This window comes from Ornithodoros turicata, chromosome 1 (genome assembly GCF_037126465.1).
Source record: "Ornithodoros turicata isolate Travis chromosome 1, ASM3712646v1, whole genome shotgun sequence".
Taxonomy (NCBI): Eukaryota; Metazoa; Arthropoda; class Arachnida; order Ixodida; family Argasidae; genus Ornithodoros; species Ornithodoros turicata.
Genome location: NC_088201.1, coordinates 109,020,078 through 109,042,520, shown reverse-complemented (window position 1 = coordinate 109,042,520; position 22,443 = coordinate 109,020,078). Strand labels below are relative to the sequence as shown.

At 45.8% G+C, this 22,443-nt stretch overlaps 1 long non-coding RNA gene across 1 annotated transcript; it reads left to right on the top strand.

The window, feature by feature from the left end:
• Positions 1 to 9,956: 9,956 nt before the first annotated feature.
• Positions 9,957 to 19,754, top strand: LOC135367626 (uncharacterized). The gene is made up of 4 exons (XR_010414501.1): positions 9,957 to 9,974; positions 11,615 to 12,055; positions 15,145 to 15,338; positions 19,299 to 19,754. It is a non-coding gene; the product is annotated as an uncharacterized LOC135367626 (long non-coding RNA).
• Positions 19,755 to 22,443: the final 2,689 nt, after the last annotated feature.

The following is a 22,443-nucleotide window of genomic DNA, read 5'->3' as shown; positions in this document are numbered from 1 at the left end:
GTGTGCTTCCCACCTAAAAGTCGTTGGGCCGTCCTTGCAAAAAAGGTTGGGCAAAGCTTGGCATTAGCAAGGCTGGCCTACTCGGCCTTGGTTGGTGCATGATCGGCCAACAAGCTTGTTTCTTGATACGGATCTATACCCTGGCCAATAACTTGCTAAGCATTGGCCAGCCTGCATTGTGCCAAGTTAGGCCACAACAGTCCTCTGGCGTCGCTCGTATTCATACTCAATTGTCTTGCGGCGTAGGGTAACGGCATAGGGGGAGAATCATAAAAGCTCGCAATATGCCCGAGATCACTAGAATCAAACAGCTCACAATAAAGAAAAGAAATTGCATTTCTTTCCTGAGGAAGAACAGCAGATACTATACATAGGTTTGTCACGCGAGCTTCCACAAATTCGAGAGTCCGCGTGTGAGTCAAAATGAAGGGTGAGGTGTCTAAGTCTAATTTGACGCGTACACAAACAACACTGAAATGAGGAATTGCTTGTCATATCAGCTCACCATGAAGATAATGTCTGTGTTTCTTACTGCTTTTGGTGTGAGACAATCACTTGGCCAATCGAAAGTTGAACTTATGCAGTGCTACACCATTCCGGGTTTTCCCTCCCTCCGAGGCAACATACCGATATTGAACCAAGCTTGGCAAGAGCTTGGCTGGCCAACCGAGCCGTGCTTTTTCAAGTGCCTGGCCAACAGCTCGTTTCTTGGTACAGATCTGCCCCCTGGCCGACGGCTTGCCAAACCACGCTCTGTCTATCACTATGCAACATTGCGCCAACGTTGCTGGCCGAAAGAGTCGTTGGCCAACTGTCATCCGACTTTTTGCCAACCGTCAAATCGTCTTTTCTTTCTCTTTGTTTCGAGTAGGAGCTGCATTGTTTTCGGGTTTCTTTGCAGCGTAGGGCCGACATTGGCCTGTCTTTATTACGCCGAACTCTCAATAGCATGCCCGCAACACGTCGCACAACGTTCTCGGCCTAACGTCGTTCACGGACCACCACAGTGAGCGACATCAGACCGACGTTGGTCCAAGCTGCAGTGGCCGACTTAGTTGCTTGCCGACCAAAAACCGACCAGTGGCCGATGGTTGGCAGTCGGCAATTTCCACTTGGGAGGCTTCACTATCAGCTGTGAGGCGGAGTGGTCCGGGGTGCGGAGTGGAACTACATTTTGCGCCTCGTGGTTCCGAAATTCAGCGTCATGACATTTCCAACCTCTCCGGCTGGACTAAGCAATACTGAACGACTAATTCTGATGCGAACGTCAGCAATTGTGCTGCTATCACATGGCGCGATTCGAACCTGGGTACCTCCCAATCATCCCGTGACATGGGCAGCACGCTATCCACTGAGCCACGCAAGCTGGTGACACAAGTTGCGCTTACATGAAGGTTGTAGAAGGCGACTTAGCCACAGAAGGCGACATACTGCTTGCATGTAAGGTTGCAAGACGGCTTAAATAAGCAGTCGATTGAACGCCGCTCAATCGACAACGTAGCGTAGTTTAGGCGACAGCTGTCGACTGCCATTTGCCATGTAAACCGGCAAAGACTACTTTGCAAGTCGTATCCGCTACCTCACTTCCTCTCCGCCAGTCATGTCCCCTCTCGCAAGAAGCAACATGGCGGAAACGGGAGCTCCTCGCAACCAGCAAAGACGCATTTGGAATGAAGAAAGCACGAACTTCATGCTGTGTATCATCCTGGAAATGAATATTGCATCACAGCTTGACTCCAAACGCCAGAGAAACAAAGAAGTATTCCAAAATGTCGAACAACGAATAAAAGAAATAGGGCACGATTCGTTCACCTGGACGCAGATCAGAGCCCACCGAAAGAACCTTAAGCAGCAATATAACGAGGTAAGCGTTGTCATGTTGGGACAATATTATCGTGATGGTTTAGCATGTGACAGGACAAAAAACTTGTACGGTACCGTGTAATGAATGTGTCGAGTTCCTTTGTGAACATAGTGTATTCGTATTGCTTACCATGTCCAGATTCCTGGCATCGATATGTTGATCGTAGGTTTTAAGTGCGTATATGTTTGCTTGTTATCAAAAGAAGTAACATGTAATGTGATTTCAAAATTCAGAATGGGTTGTGTTCTGATGCAGTCCATTCCTGTTTTCTAAAAACTCACTGGAGCTTGCTGCAAATCACTTCCAAAAATGACACGGCCTGCGGATTGATAATCCCGGCCTGCATCTGTGTGACATGGTGGGTAAGTTTAGTTCGTGGTGTCGATTAGTACGAACCGTATCATGCTAACGTTTCGATCATGTTAAACGCTCCAGAAGAATTCAACCATGCACGAAAAAAAAAAGCACGCTATTTTGTGTGTAGATGTGCTTGTTTTTTGGCATGTACGCACTCATGCATGTATTTTATATTATCGTCTGCCCTTCTTACTGACATTTGTGGTTATTGCGTGGTCAACAGCACACTGTATACGTTGTAACAGTCCTTAATTCCTCCTGAAGAAAAACTGAAATAGAGCAGAAGTGGGCAGGCTCCTTCAACATAGAAGTGGTTTCCGAATATGGATGCAATTCTGCATGGGAGACCAAGTTCCACGGCATTCGAGTGCGGTGTTGACAGTGCCATGATTTCTACAAGTGATGATGAAAATGGAGGTGTGTGCATTCAGTTCGGAGGTACTTGATCTCCACCTATATCAAATGCTTCATAAGCTGTGTTCCATTGACTGCAGTATTTGACACAGTACATAGAGTTTTCGAGATGGTTTTTATCCAAACACGTTACAGCTCTGCAGGTTTAGTGAAACAAAATACACAAAAGAAAAAAATATGCCTGCCTATTTACACAGCTGGAAAGGAAAAAGCGAGGCGAATATAATCCGTGAACATAGATCTCGCTCGCATTGGCAATCCAGCTATCGAGAACAATAATAATGGCGTTACAGAACAAATAGTACGAGTATAAAAGCAAGTACGAAATAGTGCATAGGTTGTTATATTTTAAACATTTTCAAACAATCAGTTTTGTCCAACATGAAACATGTTCTTAGTAAGGAAGTGAGTTCCTTGTTCGTAGCTTACACAGGCTTTTGCTGAAGCTGATGATTCAAAATTTCCTTGTATCTCCCGCTGCCAGTGAGGTTGAACTTGACAGCCAAAGCAATAGCCGCGAAGATGGCCTCCCTTCGCGTGATCCTGAGGGTAAGGCGCCTGTTTAGCAAGAAATAATGGGAGAACGGTGAAGCGGAATTGTCGTTCTAATTTTTCACAGAACATGAGCCAATGCACCACCGAAGGAAGCGAAAGAGACGAGATGCTCGCCTTGAGGGCCTGGAGAAACTACTAGAGCAATCAGTAGAAAGGGGAGAGAAAGCAGCTGCACAAAGGGCTGAAATGGCTCACGAACGACAAGTCGTACTCCTCCAAGAGGAACGTGATCACTTTAGGCAGGTCATGGCATACCTCAGTGGAGAGTTTATTCAAAACTGCCAGTAGATGATGATGCAGCTTTGATGCTGATGAACAGCATTTCATCATCAACAGTTATCGTTACTACAAATGTATATGAACTCGTCACAAGACATACAGCAAGGTCCAAGTGTTGCTGCACTATTACCACGATCACCTCTATTCGCACTGCTCCCACCAAATGCACAGTTCGCACCACCATAATCATATGCTCCACAAGCAGAGCGGCAGCCAAGAGGATTCCCATGACTGGGCTTCTGTTTTTAGAATTGTGTTACTAAAGTGATTGTGCTGGTTGTGATTGTGCTGGCAGCCTTGCTCACCTTGGGTTAATTCTTCCGTTGTTTTCCTCACAGAAGTTGTGCAACATGCACGGCTGTAGCAACAAGAGTTGGGACAAACTTGTACTACACATCAGTGCGTTTGAGGGGGATGCGCCAGCGGCTCTTTAGCCGACTAAATGCATGTTCGACGACAACCCTCCCGGGGCTGAGGCATTCACTGAAGTAAACCTGTCCAGATAAGGACAAAAATTAGTGCCCAACAAACAGAGGAAATACTCCAAAATGGGCAAATTTCAATCGGTGTACATACTCGTACCTGCTCTTGTGTAATTCTACTGTTATGTATGAATGGTTTTATAAGCCATGGCAGTAGAGGATACGCAGGGTCTCCAAGTATTAGAAAAGGTACCGGCGTCCCATTAATCACAATATTGCCCTATGAAATGAAGGGGTACGGCTTCAGTGATTATAGATTTGTAGAGGAGATGGTGTTCCTCTACATGAGTCCTGACCGGCGACGATGGAATGTCCCAGCGGGCAGATGTGCGTGGCCTCACGCTAGGACGATGCCGGTAGAAGTGGCTGCCAGGCTCAATGGCGCGCAGCAGCAGAGACACGTCGTCGTCGTCGTCCACGGGCCGCCACATCACTCCCCTCTCAGACGCGAAATGGTGTTCCTCTGCAGATTTATGCATAACTGGCTGAGTACCTGAGGTATCAGTTCATGGGCACTGTTGTATAACTTTGAAGCCTTAAGTGCTGAAGCGTCATGAGAGGAACCAGACAGGATGCAGCTGATGTTGCGAAATCTGGTGACAGGACAATTACATTTTTGTTAATATAACATCCCGTAACAACAATACTATTTGATGGCTATGAATGAGGTTCCACATCAGCTTCACATTTTCTAGCAAGGAATATAAAATGAGTACGGAATACCTTAAAATTATGACCATACACACCGCATTGCGTCATCTACAACAGTTTGTAGTACTATCGATGCCCATCCCTTTCGATTCACATAATCCCTGTATCCGGCAGATGGTGGGAGAATAGGAATATATGCTAATATATGCCAGCAGTGCTGCCTATAACCTGAGGTATTCCACACTTTTCCAAGAAACGTTGCGCTATGAGTTTTGCTTCATCACATTTTGGTATAGTGACCAACTGGCTTACAAATGCTGTGCCATCGTGTTACAGAACCGATAGAGGCAGTTGTAGACTGTTGATTTGTGCACTCCAAAGAGAGAAGCAGGGCACCGTTTTTCCCCACAACTTGCGATCATGTATACAGCAATTGCTACTCGTTTGTCTACAGGTACTGGGGTTCGGACACAGTTATCTGCTGGGGACATGTGTGGACTAGTTTTGCAACTGTCCGGCGTGACATCCTGAAGTTCTCTGTCCAGTCCGAAGGGTCGCTATTCAATACCATGTTCTCTCACCAGGAGTCGGACCTTTCAAGCATCCATATCCGACACTCTGCGTGACCTGTAACCTGCAAGCCTGTGAAAGAGGCAGACAGTTAGTAAACGCGTAAGAGCGACTCTAAGCATTTAGTTAATGTAGTGTAAGTTAGTAATTTTTCTACATTCACATATTCGGATCCACTGAGCTAGCGTGCTTACTAAGCCGTGCGTTCATGTGTCCCTCCTTGCTGCATGTACAATACAATTGGATCTTCCACTACATCAGGAACGGAACGCAACACATGTATGCAAAAGAGCTACCTTTGTACACTACATTTCTTACAGTTTTCTCAAAAGGAAATATGCTCCACGATCCCGTTCCGTTCATGTCCGATTTTTTTTCAAGTTCCCTACACTCGAATATGCCTCTGAAAATAGATTACAAACGCGCACAAAAGTTGTCAGATGCATTCAAGTGAGAAAGGTTTACATTCGTACCGTGCATTAGCGCCCACTCCGTAAGTGTCCACCCAGATGTTGCCAATAGCAGCTCCTCTTCACATACCATGATACGAAGCTGAGCTTCAGTGTGATGCTGAAGCGCGACCATCACCGTGGCAGCATACCTTGTGAGCAGTAGAAGCATAAGCGCAAAAAAAAAACCTCTCTTGGTTCATCAGGAGCATGACAAAAACGCACCACTCCATGGTGAACACGTGAACGCCGGCGCGGTGGTTTCAGTTTACGATTCTCTAGTTCCTTGTTGCCAGACTCTCCAGAGTTATCAACGCAACGCGCTTCGGTTGTGCGTAATAATACAACACATGTTATGAGTGGGGAATTCGAAAGTCGAAAATAATTTGCACAGAAGTAGCACATGATGAAAGCACATATTTCACTGTTCTATAACTTTTTAACATTTAACCGTCGAATGTTTTGTTGTCGGACTTGAAGAGGGCGCTTCGATCGGATAAGTCGCTCGTAAGACGCTTGGCGTGTGGGATTTTTCCAGTCGCCCTAGCTTCCCACATGTAAACGAGTACAGGTCGACTGCGCGAGAAAAGCCTACTAACACGTTTAGTCGACCTATGTGTCCATGTAAACGCGGCTACAATGCCGCGTTACTCAAACCAAAGTACGGCAGCCTCGCACTCCATTCGAAGATGACGAAGAACGCGCACCTGAGATTCCAGAACTGTAGCGCCGGATATTCATTCGCGCTCTTTTTATTTATTTATTTTCTTGACCGCAAGTGAAATAACCAGATCATTAGGGAAAATAATACATAATTCGCATTTCAGCGTGATTCTGCTTAGAGCAGGTGGACATCACTCATTCACGCAAGAACCACACAAGAGTCCCACCGTTCTATGAGAGGTGTCTCCGTATAGTATTCGCTTGTCGCATGAGCATCTGTGAACCCATGTCAGGGACACCAAGCACTTATTCCGAGCTTGAGGAACGTGACGTACGGCATTCCTGTACGTTCGGACCTCAGAAGTGCATAACAGACCAGGAAAGACCATTCCTCAATTTTTTTTACCTTCAGGAAGACGAACAGTTCATTACACCATAAAGATCATGACTCTAGGTGAAAACTATCACCAGCATATGCAATTACCATTATGACCTGTATTTTCGCAAGTACCCTCATTCTGTGGCGTCAAGAAATTGTGCTGACCACTTTTCTTCCCGCCTGACGAACGTAAAGGGAACAAAGTACGTCTCTGTCACCTTGGCCCGAAGACTGGCGTCGCGGGGCACTGTGCCTGGTGACAGGGGTGAATTTAAGGGTCTGTCATGGGGGGGGGGGGGTGCAGTCTGGCGCAGCATCATCCAGGCGATAGGGTTTTTACGTAGGAAAGACGGACGTATGGGGGGGGCGGTCGCCCCCCCCCCCACTCAAATCCGCTCCTGCCTGGTGATCGCTTGTATCCAACGTGCTACAAGAAGTGCTTGCACTTGAAAGATGAGGGGTCTACTGCGAATGTCCAAATCGAAAGTTCTTTGACTACGGGTCTTCGGCCAGCCCTGATGATGGTGGGAGTCTTTCCAATTTAAACGCTTCACTTGAGGTACTGGGCGAGACACCAGTTAAAAATAAGAGGTCAATGGCGCAACGCAAAACATAAAAAAAAAGAAACGGAAATCGGCAACATGCTCATTTTCGTATGAGAGGGTTAGTGCTCCGCAGCTTTGGATGGGGTTAGCCGCCAAAGCCCCCGTTATGAGGGCCGCAAATGGGTGTTGGGGAAACCTTGCGTGCTTTATTATTTGCAAGAAGCATACGTAGCAAGAAGCATTCACAGAAATAGTTCTTTAACAAAAATCTATAGTAGAGAGAGACCTTATGAAATAACACACAAAGTGTACATACAGTAAGCACATTTATTCTTTAAAGAAATCAGATGTGGAAACAGACAGTTGATGTCATCCAGAAGAACAAAACAGTCCATTACACCAGAGTACTGCTATACAGATTATATGACAAAAGTCAGTTCCTTGGATATGCCCACTGGTGTCTAATGACACGCCAGTGAAAGGCAGTCCGTTACAATCATTAAGAAGTTCGCTTGCCTGTCACCGAATGGGCTCGTCGTCGCTTGCCTGCAGTACGCTGGAATCCATGTGTGAGATGGCAAAACACATCCAGATCTACAGATTTCCCCACCACAAAGCTTGATGAGATCTACACGCCTACACCACATACACCATTGAAATCAGACACATCTTTGACCAACGCCGCCGTAATCGCGAGCCGTCGACCGTCGATGTAAAGAATGCATCTGATTGGCTGGAAAGACGAGCGCCAGAGCAACCAAATTTTTGGATACGGGAGCGCCAGAGAATTTCTGCCGCTCTGCGGCTGCCGCCAAAAGCTATGGGACCTCTCCTGCAGCTGGCGCTGTGGCGCTGCAGCTCAAACTGGAGCTACGGGACCCATCCCTAAGTTTGCTTTTAATGCTGGCGGATATTTTAGAACAAAATCTAGGATTCAGATGGCTGGTTATCCACATGGCACGAGGAAGTTACAATGCGCGCCCAAGAAAAACAGCCGGTGACCCACACAGGACTATCGGTGACGTCACGCAGGGTACAGGAGGTGGGAGAGGGCTTCCCAGCTCCTTTCGCAAATGACGAGTCCCCGGACTTCCAAACAAACTTTATTGCACATTTCGGAAGAATGCACCGAACACACACAGCCATTATAGCAGGTTCGTATTGTCCAGGAGGGAATTCTGGTTTTCCCCTGCCATACGGAGGAACCCCAGAGCTTTATTTTTCCTTTTCCTTTTTTTTCTGCCAATAACCCCCATTAAACCCATAGAGAGCTCCGAAGAATGAAGACAAAAAAGTAGCAGAGAAGGCAAACTCAACCCGCGCTCTGAATCGCGTGCCATACGTTGCGCTGTTCGGCAGATAGTTGACCAGCTGGCCTTGCGATCTTCTGACCTCCATTGGAAGCTCCCATACATTTTTTTTTTATGAAGGCGGGTAAGTCTATCGTTGCTTCTTGCCTACCGTAGTGTGTGACAAACACGTATGAATGATTCTAGATGAAAACCCCACCCTTAGGGTCAGCCTCCTGAACTGAAGGGTCCAGTAGAACAATAGAGGCGTCTCCGGACCTGCAGCTGTCGCTTTCATCTGTCGTCACCGTATATAGCTGGGTTTTACGTTTTCAGATGAAAATTGCGCCTCGTTCAATGCTACCAGTTGAAATTCCCTAGTAGCGTCGATAGTGCTCCGCGAACGCGCTACCGTCCTCAACGCTGCTCGTGCATAGAGTACCGCAGGGATTCCCTCCGGTCCGCGCAAGACAGAGCAGAAAATGCCCAGTTTTCTTCCTGATCCAGTACACAATAGTAAATTTAGCTGCATTCGTTTGAAGTGGCGGACGTTCTCTTAGTGATCTTTGATGTGACAGCTTCCTAAATCTTGTGAGAGATAGTAAGCCCTCCTTGTAAAGGATACGGTAAAGAAAGCTGTTTAATCAAGTAATCGAATAAATACCGAACCATTAATATGAACAACTTCCGACCCACGACAACCAGTGACAAGAGGGTGGCATCGCAATCCCGGACTGCACACGATCATTCGTACTTGCCACAAGGTCGTAGCAGACACAAAGGACGATGATACATGGGTCCCGAGCTGTTGCTTTATCTTTCGTTGGCCTGATGTACTTGCATTAGGTATTATATTTGTCAGGCTTCGTATAGATCCTCAGGTCGGGTATGAACCAATGGTTCAGCTATGTACATAGGCGGGGCAACACGGCGAGTCGAAGGATTGTGACTAAAATTGTGCTTTATTTACTAGTTGGCGATTTTGAACTTGAACATCAGTGTCATTCACTAGAACCGAACCGAGCGTCGGAACCACCGCACTTTACCCCTCGCGACCAGCACTTCACGCGTCAACCTTCCTTTGACGGTTGGCCGAGCCATCGTTTCCATTGTAGAGAACGTTACGCTGAATCCGGGAGATACGTATAAATGGGCCGGAGTCCCCGCGCGACGGGCAATAGTGGAAACAATAACCGAAATGCTGCTGAATAATATCCGAAAGACAGCTGTCCGACGAGACCCCCGAATCAAACACAACGAGTGGATGATTGTGTTGTGGATGACTGTGAAAGTGCATGTTGTGTGTCCGATATTCCAAATTCCTTTCTTTCTTTCAGCGTCGGAAATGTCTTTTGCGTCAGACATGTCGTCCATGTCAGGTGAGCACCATACTACCCACAGTTTCTGGATTTTACTGGTTTCTTCCGTCTTTCAGGAGTAGGCTCCGAGGTGGGAACCCAGCCGACAAACCCGGACAGTAAGTGTTTGCTTTGTCTGACGCCCGTTCTTGTAAGACCTTAAGGCCTACCTGTTGTCGCACTTCGCGTTATAAACGCTATTGCGTTCACTGACTTCACAGTGAATGCATACCCTTCAAATTCTTCACTGTAAATTCAAAAGGACCCTTATGAGTGTAAATGGCTTGTCCTATAACTCGCACCACTTTTTACACCCTATGGTCCGGAACAGTCTTTTTAGAGTGTGTATTCTGTGTAAAACACACTTTGAAAGGGTGCTTTTCGTAGAAAAATGTCACCCTTTTAGGAGGGTGTTTAACAAACTTACACGCTTTCCAACGGTTGTAATAAAAGGCAGGAAGCATTCCCGTGCTCAGCAGTCCGTGGGTTGTATGCGCTGGCAGCTGGCATGCAACCCACGGACTGCTGGGTGCGGGAATGCTTTCAAGGGTGTAAGTTTGTTAAACACCCTCCTAAACTGGTGTTTAAAGGGTTGAAAAAAAGACATTTTCAAGGACACGCACCCTTTCAGAGGGTGCCTGCCCTTACGAGTTGCCAGTTGCCAGTTTTACACAGAATACACCCTCTAAAAATAGTGTTCCGTACCATACGGTCTAAAAAGTGGTGTGAGTTATAGGACAAGCCATTTACACCCATAAGGGTGCTTTTCAGTTTACAATGTTGTCCCTATCCATCTGAAAGTGTGGCAACATGGCATGCACAACATGGCCCGTGCAAGGTCACGTGAGTTTCACGAACATGATACCCAGAACCTAGTGGTTTTAGTGTCTTGGACCATACTAGTGGCATCGCGAACTCTCGTGTTCCGGTTCCGTTGTCGCCTAGCCCATGCTAGCTTCGTGTGCGGTCACGCGCAGCGCGGATGTGGAGAAACAGGACAGTTGGGCATCCAGCTTCCAGGCTGTATCGGGGTTCCCTGCGAAAAAAAGTTCGAGGACAGGTGCGATGGTTTTGATGAAGAGGACGAAATTGGTAAGAATATGGTAAAAAAAGGCAGGATTCATCAATAGACGAGGCGGTGTTGCTAGGCCAACACCACAGAGTTAATACCTGATCGCTTGAGAGACTTGACGTAACAATGAAGGCCCGTCAATCACGAGCGTGCTTTCTGCGGCCGTAGCTACGGAGGGGCCGCCATGAGCCGCATGGGCCGTAGACTACCACAGTCGTCGTTTCAAAGTCGTCTACAGCGATTGGTTCACATCTTGGCTGGCTGCGGCGATGGGCACTTGCAATGTCTACGTGCGAAAGAGAGAGGAGGCGTTAAACAGGCTGCCTGTATCGGGATGGCGTTGGCTGGGCCCACGGCTACTTCGGCCAGCCATCCGATTGGTCAAGAGGGACACGCGTCCCTTCCTTCATTTGGAGCGGTGATCTTCTAACCGTAAACCTCGACGAGATCAGTCTGGGTGTGTTATCATTTTTCATGTGGAGGACCCTGGCCATTTTTCCACCCGTCGAGCGAACGTGGTATGGGGTTACCGAATTATGCAACAACGCGGATTCTGAAACTTGAACTCACGCAGAGTAGTCGCCAAGACCCCATAGATGCTAATCTCCGAATTATATGCCCTAGTGTTACAGTGCGTACTGTCTCCTGCTTTCGGGCCTTCATGTGTGCATGATTTGTGCATTTCAGGCTCACGGTAAGGACCTGTGGTATCATGCATCGCGGCTAAGGTAAGGTAGGATCGCAAGCCACACATGAATCCGTAGCTTGAATCCGTGGCTTCCAAGACAGGAAGGAAGGGTCCTTCAACTGGGGAAACAAGGGCGTGCGGTTCTACAGGTTGTGCTACAAAAGAAGTAACACTAAGGCTGATTTCGTTTCTCTTCCTGCAATGACGTTTACCCAAACGTACGAAGTTCATGAATAGGTTACCAGGAGTGTGAAATTTCTGTGGATATCGGTCTTGCATTTGGAACTGCGCGGAGGATTTCGTGTGTCCCCCCCCCCCCCGCTCTTATACTCGCTTATAGCAAGTGTTCGCCTTCTGTTTTAGGGATAACAAGAAGTTCCTTCTTGTCCTCGTTCCGTGCGTAAAGTTCCTTCTAATCGGAGACTCATTTGGAGCCATCTGTAAGTATCCAAGCTTTCTGTGTATGTGCTATATCAGGGCTGGGCATGTACTACAATAATTTGTATTATAATAGTACTACTGTAATACATTTTCTATTTCTCTTCCGAATTATAATACAAGTTTCGTCTGTATTACGTATCATAATACGCAAAAACGGCTATTACAAGTATTATAATACTCCAGTAATACTTCTCGGATTTTGACGTGTTCGTTCACTCTGTATGCGCTACCAGTACGGTGATAATCCGGTCAGGCGGGTCAGCGCACCCCACGTTTTAGCTCATCCGCTCTTTGAACGCCTTCTCCTCGTGGGTTAGTGAGTGTACCCTCTCGGGTCATAAAATTCCCAGGAAGAAAGCAACAATCAAAAGTATTACGAGCTCTGTGCCCAAGAGTAATGTACGCACCAGTGATGGCCACTAACTACTTCTACAGTAGTTTAACTATAACTACTTTGCGATTGAGTAGTTTCACTACTAGTTCAACTAGTTTTCAGGGGAGCAGTTAAAACTACTTATTAACTACTGGAATGTAGTTTAAGTACATCTATAACTACTTAACGTTGACCATCAACACAAATCCCTTGTAGTGTTCTTGGACACCTAAATATGAATCGCAAGCAATGATAAACTTTGGCGCAAGCCATTGCTACGATCGTCAAATACAAAGCTTGCGGAGGGATTCTTTCTGTGCCTACGCGATAAACTGAGTTGCAGAATTATTTCGCAGCAAATGAGGCTTCACTAGACAAGCATTAAAAGTGAAGATTTAATACACATGCACGACACAATTGCTCTGCACCTCCGTTTTCATCAAACAAGTAACTCAAGGTAAAAGTCGGAAGCACAATCGTGTCATAGACCTTGCGGCAAAATCGGAAGTAGTTGGCGCCTTCAGTAACCTAACTACTGTAGTTAACTACTTAAAATAGTAGTTTAACTAGTAGTTGCCACTACATGCCTGTAAGTAGTTAACTACTTTTTAACTACAATCAGGTAGTTTACTTAGTAGTTAACTACTGGCCATCACTGGTACGCACTAGGGCCGGCTTCACTTCTGGTACGCGGGAAATTTTCGCCCTCAACCACGCTGGCAGGAGGTGTCAGCCCAGGCTCAGGAGGGACAGTTGCCCTCAACCCTGGCTAGCCTTAAAAGGGACAGGTCTTAGATGTCTTGTATTCAATATGCCACAAGACGTCCTTTGCTTGTACCATACAGAAGAGCATTCGAAGCTCGGGCAGATCCAGACCCTCGGTTTGGGGGTAGTGGGGGAGCGGAGGTGAGGGAAATCAAATCTATAAACTGCGGCGGCGATCGCAAAATAATCGGTAATGCATCTGTTTCACACAAGACACTAAATTGTGAGACAAATGCTGTGTACGCCCTGGGCTTTTCAAAAATTTATGGATTCCTTTATTACCATGCTGTATTATAATACAGTATTATGTATTATAATACACATTTTCAAAAAGTATTTGTATTAGTATTATAGTACAAAAAATAGTATTACTGCCCACCCCTGTGCTATGTACAGGTGTTTCACCTAGAGTCATAAAAAATTCTAACTGGCGTCGTACTCGCCGGAGGGATGTGGGACTTTCGGACCTTCTGGGGGCTTTTGCCAGCATTGGGTAATTTTTAGTTGAGGGACATTAATTTAACTTTGAAAATTGCCAAGCGAATCAAATCGCTTCGTATTTACACAAATACGAAGTCCTCCGCAGATAACCACAGGCCCAACAAAAACAGTATGCGCAGTATCGCAACGGAAATTGTCTAAACAATAGTAAAACTCTCCTTTGCAAAAATCAGGCAGGCGGGGCTAAAGCGTAATTTTTACTATTTTCCTCGACTATTTCTGTTGCGATACTGTGCATAGTTCTTGTTTGGGTCTGTGGTTATCCGTGTAGGACTGCATATTTCTGTAAAAAAAAGTGAGGTTCGCTTGGCAATTTCCAAAGTTCGATTGAATAAATAAATTACCCTCAATTAAACATTATCCAAAGACTTCTTCAATCGTGGCAAAGGTTTCCAAAAGGTAATTGCCGAAAGTCTCACAATCCTCCGGCGAGTACGTCGCCAGGTGCAACACCCTGTACTAGCTATGTTCGCACGTGCGTTTATATCCACTTATGTGCAGGGATATTTGCGCGATATCCCCTTTGCGGATAGAAATAAAACGTTGCGAAATTCAGCAGGTGAAACGATCAGCTGTGCGCGCATTTCATCCGCGAATAAGTATCGCCACGGTTCGTGGTGTCGCATAGGGGGAGCCACAAATGACAACACGTAGTCAAATGGTGTGTCGTCCCTCGCATTTGTGTGCCTCTGACCGACAATGTGCAGCATACTGTGCTGCTTCTAGGCAGAAAAGTTCAGAACGTTTTCCCAGAAATGTTTTCCAACCGATGATCGAGATTTGAGGACACAGACCGGATTTGACCATTTACAACCGGGCCGGACCATGACAAACCGGATTTACTTACCATTTCTTTTTGTCGCGCAGTACACACTAAAGCAGATGTCTTTCGTGTTCCGCCTCTGTTTCATCGCGCAAATAGGCATTGCGTGTAAGAATCCGAGCTTCGAAAACCATTCCGCGGAAGTTCTGCAGTCTTAGTTCCATTTCCGGATTTATGATCATCTGGAAAATCCGGATTGAAAATGAGAACCTATTTGGCGTGATGAAATAAATGAACGCTCGAATAAATGATTTAATTATAATAATGGGGGTTTGATTTAGCGTATTCAGAATGCATATTTCATGGAAATCTCGTCCTCAAATCCCCAACATCTGAAAAGTGTCGTCGAGAGATCGCCCTGGCCAATTGACCTCAATTTGGAAATGTGCACACTAAATTGCGCAACAGGATTGCGGGGGAAATTGCGGGCGAAAACGTCGGAAAGACCTTAGCGAGGAAAATGTTTTCCCGCTGCGACTGGTAGCCACTCAATGACATGGTGCCTCTAGTGGGGCTGACTGCGAGATTCTTCTTCGTTCTGCAGGATTTTTGCAATCTTGCTGCATCTTTCCCCAATGAGTGAGAGTGCAGTGTTTAAGCACAGCTGTTGCTCTTTGCACCTACAGCCATGCTCAGTGGCGGCGGCGGAGACGAAGGAGGAGGCTCAGAGTCTGGTACAGACGAGGGGTATAACAGTGTGGTTTACGACCAATCTGGGACCACAAACTCTATTTCATCACTCCGAGTACGACTACTACCACGTCTACTACGGGTACCACCACGTCGACTACGACTACCACCACAACGACCCTTAAACCAAGTAAGTATTACGTACCTCTTCATATGTCAGAAAGAATAAGGATGGCTACATGTGATCTAAAGATATGTACATGAATGTAATCTGCAGTTTCGAGTATTACCCCCTGAAGGATTCGATAGCGAAAGTGGGGCTGTTTTATAGGCCCCTTGTGGCGACCTTGCAGTATTAAAAGGATTGTCTAACTATACAAGGAAGACAGGCAAAACAACGCAAAAATGTGACCATATGTGGTGATTTTAAGCTTGATGGTGTGGACTGGAATAGTACGACTTACATTCATACCAAGAAAGCACTAGCACTGAAGTCCTTAGTGATATGAAGGCACCCAAGCAGCACCCCGATGTCGGGCCGACATCGGCCCTATGTGCTCCTGCCGACACCCTCGATATCGGCCCAACATACACTTTGCAACACCGCCCAGAGTTGAGCCGATGCCTGGTCAGGATACCGGCCCGATATCATTTGGACATGCTGCCGATGTAATTGACATGCTACCGATTTGTGACCGATGTTGCGTCAACATAATTGTATGTTTGTATTCGTGTGTTGGCAATAGTAGCTACAAAAACAACGTTAGACTGGTTATTTGCTAGGAAACAACGTTTTAATTCTGCCATTGTTTCTTACTCGTTTCATTTTCTGATGGTTTCTTTTGTTCCTCGTATTTCCCATGACGGGCAATGAACGCGGCGTTACAAAACGTAAGACGAAAAAAGTTTAGAAGCTCCTAGGACCACGAAGTGCAAGAAGCTTTCAAAAAGGTACCGGCATTCCTTTCGAAGCGAAAACAGATACTACATATTTAATCACTTAGGAGCTTCCGCAAATTCGAGAGCCCTGCTCGTCTCGGAATCAAAATGGTGGAGGTAACGTGTCTCAGTTTAATTTGCTCAAGCATACAAACAAGGCTGAAGCGAGGAATTGCTCCGAATATTAACTCGACATCAACGTAACGAATGTGTTTCCTACTTGCTTTTGGCGCGGGACATCAAGTAAGTCGATGTAAAGCCAGTGTCAGCGTCATGTCGTTGGCTTCGGTCAACACTTCCATAACTGCAACGCTTTTATAGCTGGTGTTCGTGAGCCAGACTCCTCGTAGTAACATCGTTCATCACCCTTTTTAGGCACTGGTACAATTTTAGCTATTCTCGAGGCATTAGGCAGCACCCAAGCAGCACACTGTACTGAATGTCGACTGCAATAGGGGTGGACGGGTAGGTGGAAGGCCTTGAGCAGGCTCGCGAAACTAAAGAACATTGATAAGACACATACCGTCCACTCCCATTGCACTCGGCGTTCAGTACATTCTGCTGCTTGGGTGGTGCCTGAGGCCTGGAGAATGTACCAGTGCCTAAAAAGGGTGATCGCTTTTATCCAAAACCAGACCTATTTTGAGCACATTCATCGACGTCATACGTCTGTCTTTTAGGGGAACGCCACATACTCAACAATTGTCAATATGGTTTCAGGAGAGGTCATTTCACTACTTACCAGCTAATTGAGTTTGTCCAACAAACGTCAGCCGACTTATGTCGTTTTTCTGGATTTAGAAAAAGGCATTCGACAAGGTGTCACATACAAAACTGTTACATGAATCGCACTTCATATTTAAAAATGTAAAGCTCTTAAGTTGGCTAGAGTCAAGGAACCGTCTTGAGTTCGCTGAATTTAACAAGACATCTTCGAATCAGTTACCAGTACATTCTGGAATCCCTCAAGGATCAGTTTTAGGACCGCTGTTGTTCTTACTATACATAAATGATATTGTTGATGGCATAAATGTTAATATACAGCTATATGTATGTGTATCTTATAGAAGGAAGTAAGCTCAACGGAATATCAAGATAATTTGCAGAATTCCCTACATATGGTGAAAAATGGCAAATCAACGCAGTCAATGAGCAAATGAGTGTTACCATGACTTTCACCTGTAAAAAGGAAAAAAGTACTCACATGCAATTACATGATGGATGACGTAAGTCCTGTCCAGGTTAAGCAGTTCGAGTACTTCGGCTTGATGTTGTGGGATTTGCTCCTGCAAGCAGCCTTCCCCACTGGGGTTCGTCTAAGTAACCGTGGTACGTTCCCTCTCGCCAACCAAGAATGACTCTAAAACAGGTTTGGAAATTGGAATAACTCCCTTGCCGCCCTTATTCTTGCAACGGCCCAGCACGAGTGACCTCTTCCTCCCCAGGGTCCCCTCCAGTGACACATTCCATTGACCTACTTCGATGCGCCAAATCGGCCCGCGCGGCAAAACTGGCCCTATGTCGAGAGATTGCCTGGGGTGGGGATGGGTGGGTAGGGGGTTTGAGATCACGGGACAATTCGCCATGTGTCCCCGAAACTGGCTCACCACAATGTTCTGCGAATACCTCAGTTGGAACAAATATCAATGACGCACTCACCAAAGCTAATACGAAGCTGTATTTTACGCTCCGTGTTCGACTATGGTTCTGTCGTTTAGTTTCCGGCATCAAACACAAATTTTCGCGCTAGGATTCACCATCACAACTGCTGCGATCAGCAGAAGTTCCTACTATCTCATGCGTGCTGGTTCAACTAAACTCACTAAAAACTCTAAGTATGAATAATCAAAATGCATGACTCCATCGTTATATATAAATTTGGCAAATAGAGGTAGCTCTCCAAATAGCACACGAAACATGGACGAGTATTGTTTCCACTCTGCTTAAGGGATTCTCTTTCCGACGGCAATCGAACAACAAGCTGCTGTATGCGACACGCTGTCTGCATTGTGCTTGCCCCTCGTTCTACGGCGTCGTAAGAGGTATTCTACGGATACGAGTGAAGCGGCATCTCCGGTTCGGCATGCCGTAATCCGTACTCTTGTTTCGAGTAACTCCGCGGGATCGTGTCGTCCATATGCTCGGGTGACCCTTTCGACTGCGAACTCCGTGTATTATTTTTCGTCCGCCCGCGTTTATTTGTTGAGCTCGCTATACGAACGTGTATAGCCAAAGGGATAAATCTATGGCGCCACCGCGCTAGAAATAAAATAAATCGAGTTGACATCGGTTTACTGATTTGCAAGGGATCTTTTTCTTTTTTGCTCAGGATTACGGTGAGCCCAGTGCGAATCCTGTGTAATAGACCTCTCCCTGTTTGTAGACAAATGACGTCATAGTGCTCGGCAGCGCCACCAATTTGGTAGACTTTGAGAACGCTCGGAGCCAGGGGCGAGCAATGTCGCTCCCGAACGCCACGGTCATGAGGGGATTACGATGATTTCTGAAAGGGACGCGACCTTCAGTCATACTTTTCTTTCAATAGGGGACTGCAAACAAATGCCCATTCGTGGAACCTAGCCCTCCCTTTCCGATTTGTTTCGGTTTCGATCTGTCTGCCAACGTTATGATCACGTTTCTCGGGTAGAGATCTATTGCGGTGTACTGACAGTGGTGGGTATAAGGGTGCGGGCGAGCTAACACGTTGCTAAACGACAGTAAAACTCTGTACAGGGAGCAAGGAACACAACACGCCCTGTGCGTGTTTCGATAATATCAAATAATCGAAAACATGCAGCGGCGCATGTCAATCCACTCTTGATGTTTAGTTCTCATTCCATTACGGTGCTGGAGCTACTGTTGACCCCCGTCGCTTGCGTGGTTATAATCGAGATAAGACAGTAGACTGTGATTGTAAATGGAATGTTACGTATGTGACAGACAACTACAGATCGCAATCAATAGACTAGCAGAATGGTCATCCCACAACGGATTCAAATTTTCACCCGAGAAAACAGTCTGTGTCCCTTTTTCAACGATTAGGAGTTTTTCCAATGCCTACACTCACAATGAATGGGCAAAACATACCTGTAAAAGCTGATCACAAATTTCTGGGTGTGATCTTTGAAAAGCTCACTTTCCTGTCGCATATTTGTAATTTAAAAAGCAAATGCACAACATCTCTAAACATCTTGAAAATTCTATCACACAGGTCGTGGGGTGCAGAAAGAAAGACACTGCACAGGGTATACATCTCAATAATCAGGTCGAAGCTGGACTACGGGCGCGTCGTCTATGACTCAGCCCGTCAATCAGTCCTGAAGATTCTTGACCCTGTACATCACCAAGGCATTCGACCGGTGCTAGGAGCTTTCAGGACGTCACCTATTGAAAGCCTTTACATTGAATGCAATGAATGGTCCTTGGAAATGTGTTGTTCCTTTCCTCTTCATATTCACTAAGGGGTACGGAGTTACCCACACAACCGAGTCAATCTCTGTCTCGAAGACTCGATAACTTTTGATTAATAAACCCAGCATTATTCCCCCATTTAGTATGCGTGTGGATGGGATGTGATGGATCCCACATGAACTTCTAGGTTGTTGAAGTTGGTACACGAGTCCCTCCGTGCCAAATGGTTCCAGAATATAACACCTCATTAACTCGATATAATAAGCGGGATACTCCACAAATTGTTCTCCGACAGGAGTTTTACTCTCTAAAAGAACGTCTTTGAGAATATGTGGCGTTCTATACTGATGGATCGAAGACAGGCACAGGCGTCTCGTGTGCCATGGTGGCTGAGGCCTGTACACGGTCACATCGTTTAAAGAACGTCTTTTCTATTTTCAGTGCAGAAATGTACGGGATAATCCTTGCGCTTAAATAAATACTTCAACATCACACTGCATTATCACTGCATCATTTACACATTCCCTCAGCTCTAAACAAGCCACCTGCGAAACCCAAAAAACCTTGTCTTGAGGGCACAATGCCTGATCAGCAGAATAATGCACAAATGCCTTAGATTGCCTTTTTGTTGGATGCCCAGTCATGTCTGGATACTTGGCAACCAACTAGCAGACACTGCTGCTGCAGCTACACTTTCTAGTGATATAACACTGTTTGATGTTCCTACCCAGGACCTGAGATCGGTCTTGAGGAGGACAGTCAATCAGAAGCGGCAGCAGTTTTGGAACATGCTCATAGAAAACAAGCTTCGACTAGTCAAAAGTAGTATAGGTAATGTTATGCAAAATTCTAAGAATCGCATGCACGAAGTCATTCTATCGCGCCTGATTATTGGACATACACATCTTCACACAGTTTCTTACTTCGTGCAGAAAAGCCACCCCAATGTAGCCATTGTGAGGTGTGCCTCTCCGTGCAGCGCATCCTCATCACATGTCCTTCATATGAATCCCACCGGCGCCGTTACCTTTATGGATTTTACCGAATATATCTGTCGCTTCACCCAGCACTACTGCTGAGAGACAAACCCCTTTTACCCTTCAGTAGAGTTTTAGGCTTTTTCACTAATATTGGTTTTATAACTGATTTGCAGAAGTCCTTGTACATCTCTTTTATTGTATCATTCAGTTTGGTTTTACCTTTCACAATGTTTCGGTTTTAACCTACCAATTTTTGTTTGAACCACTTTGTACTTGGCGCATTATGGCCTAAGTTGCTGATTTTTCTACATGTCTGGGAACGTGTATGTACTTGTATGTACTCAAATATCTCATCCACAGCCAAGTCCCGCACTATCAAAACGTCTGTTCACTCACTCAACACTCAGTCAACAACTGTGTGCTAGAGGACTGCATGGAACCAAAGTGGTCGCCAAAAGTTGTCGCTACCACGCTAGGATCGCCATGATAGGACCCATGTCGCAAAGCAATATTGTTCTGAGGTGATTTCATTTCGTATCGGCGGAATGACACAGGACGAGATTTCAGACACGCTTCTGTGGTTATGAACTATTTGGAAAGTGCTTGGTAGGCTTTGAACTTCCCATGCCAATATTGGAGGCGGCAATAAAGCTTTTTGCTTAAACATGTTCTCAGCTTCAAAACCAAGGAGGGTATTTATCCATCTTGGGGACAGAAATAGGTAAGTTTCTTTCTATACCATCCATAATATCGACAAAACAGCTAAGGATGCAGGATTTCTGTGTAACTAAAGACTAGTCGCAGGTCTGAATATGACGTTATAGCTTCAAATAATACTGAAATTTAGGGAATCGGGGTCGATGCTTGACGTGATTCGCATCAACGGGCTGGCAAACTCAACGCTGACCAGATATTCGTTTGGAATCACTGGATCAAGTATATTCTTAGCTGTACTGGAAGTCGTGTTGTCTTGATAACGACAGTCGAAACATGAGAAATCTAGCAAACTTGCTTCCTTCACTGTGGAGGCGCTATCTCCAGTGTGGCATATGACTGACCAGGAAGACCTAAGGTAAGAAAACGAGACATGATGTAATGAGTATGTAATGATGTAATTTATGTATGTAATGATGCTACATGATGTATGTAATGATGTAATTTATGTAATGTAATGTAATTTATGTAATGTAATGATGTAATGATGCTACATGATGTATGTAATGATGTAATTTATGATCATGGTTAGCGGTGTTGTCCAGAGGCATAGAACGTGCTAAAAATATTTTGAGGTACACAGAGTTCGAAGACTACGCAAAAAAAAAAAAAGAATTGCGGAAATCTTGTTTTTTACCGCATATTCATCCGTTAACTGCACACTGATGTAGTTCTGATAAGTTTGATTTGATAGTATGCCCCCTTGAACATTTATTGAACAAAGGTTCATCTAAACAAAAAAAAAAAAACTGAACTTCACCACCCCCACACCTATGCGGCATTGCCCGGCGAGTCTGCTTCATCCCAAGACTGCTGCAAACACACATGGGAGCGGTCCAAACCGATTTATGTTGCCTGCAAGAGCATTTAGGCTTCAGGTACTCACAAGAATGGCCTTCCGCGGCGGAGCAGTACACAAGGAGCACTGGAGCACATAAGTCCGCTTGGTGTGTTTCTTTACGGGTAAATCGTAAAAGTTAAAAAAAAAAAAAACGCCGCTGCCTAATCGGCTATACCTGTGTTTCGGCTTATTTCCGTCAGATGGCGACACGGCCGAACGCGGCGTTGCAGAGGAAGAGTATGGCGGGCTAGAAGGAACCCATTCTAGCCCGCCATAGTAAGAGTCTGCATTCAGGCTGTGTTCCAATACCCCGGTTAGTCGACTGCCTAGCGGTCTAACCGGAAGTGCTGCCATGTTAAGTCTCGTTCCAAATCTCGCCAAATCCGCTATTCAGTCGGCTACCGCCTAGT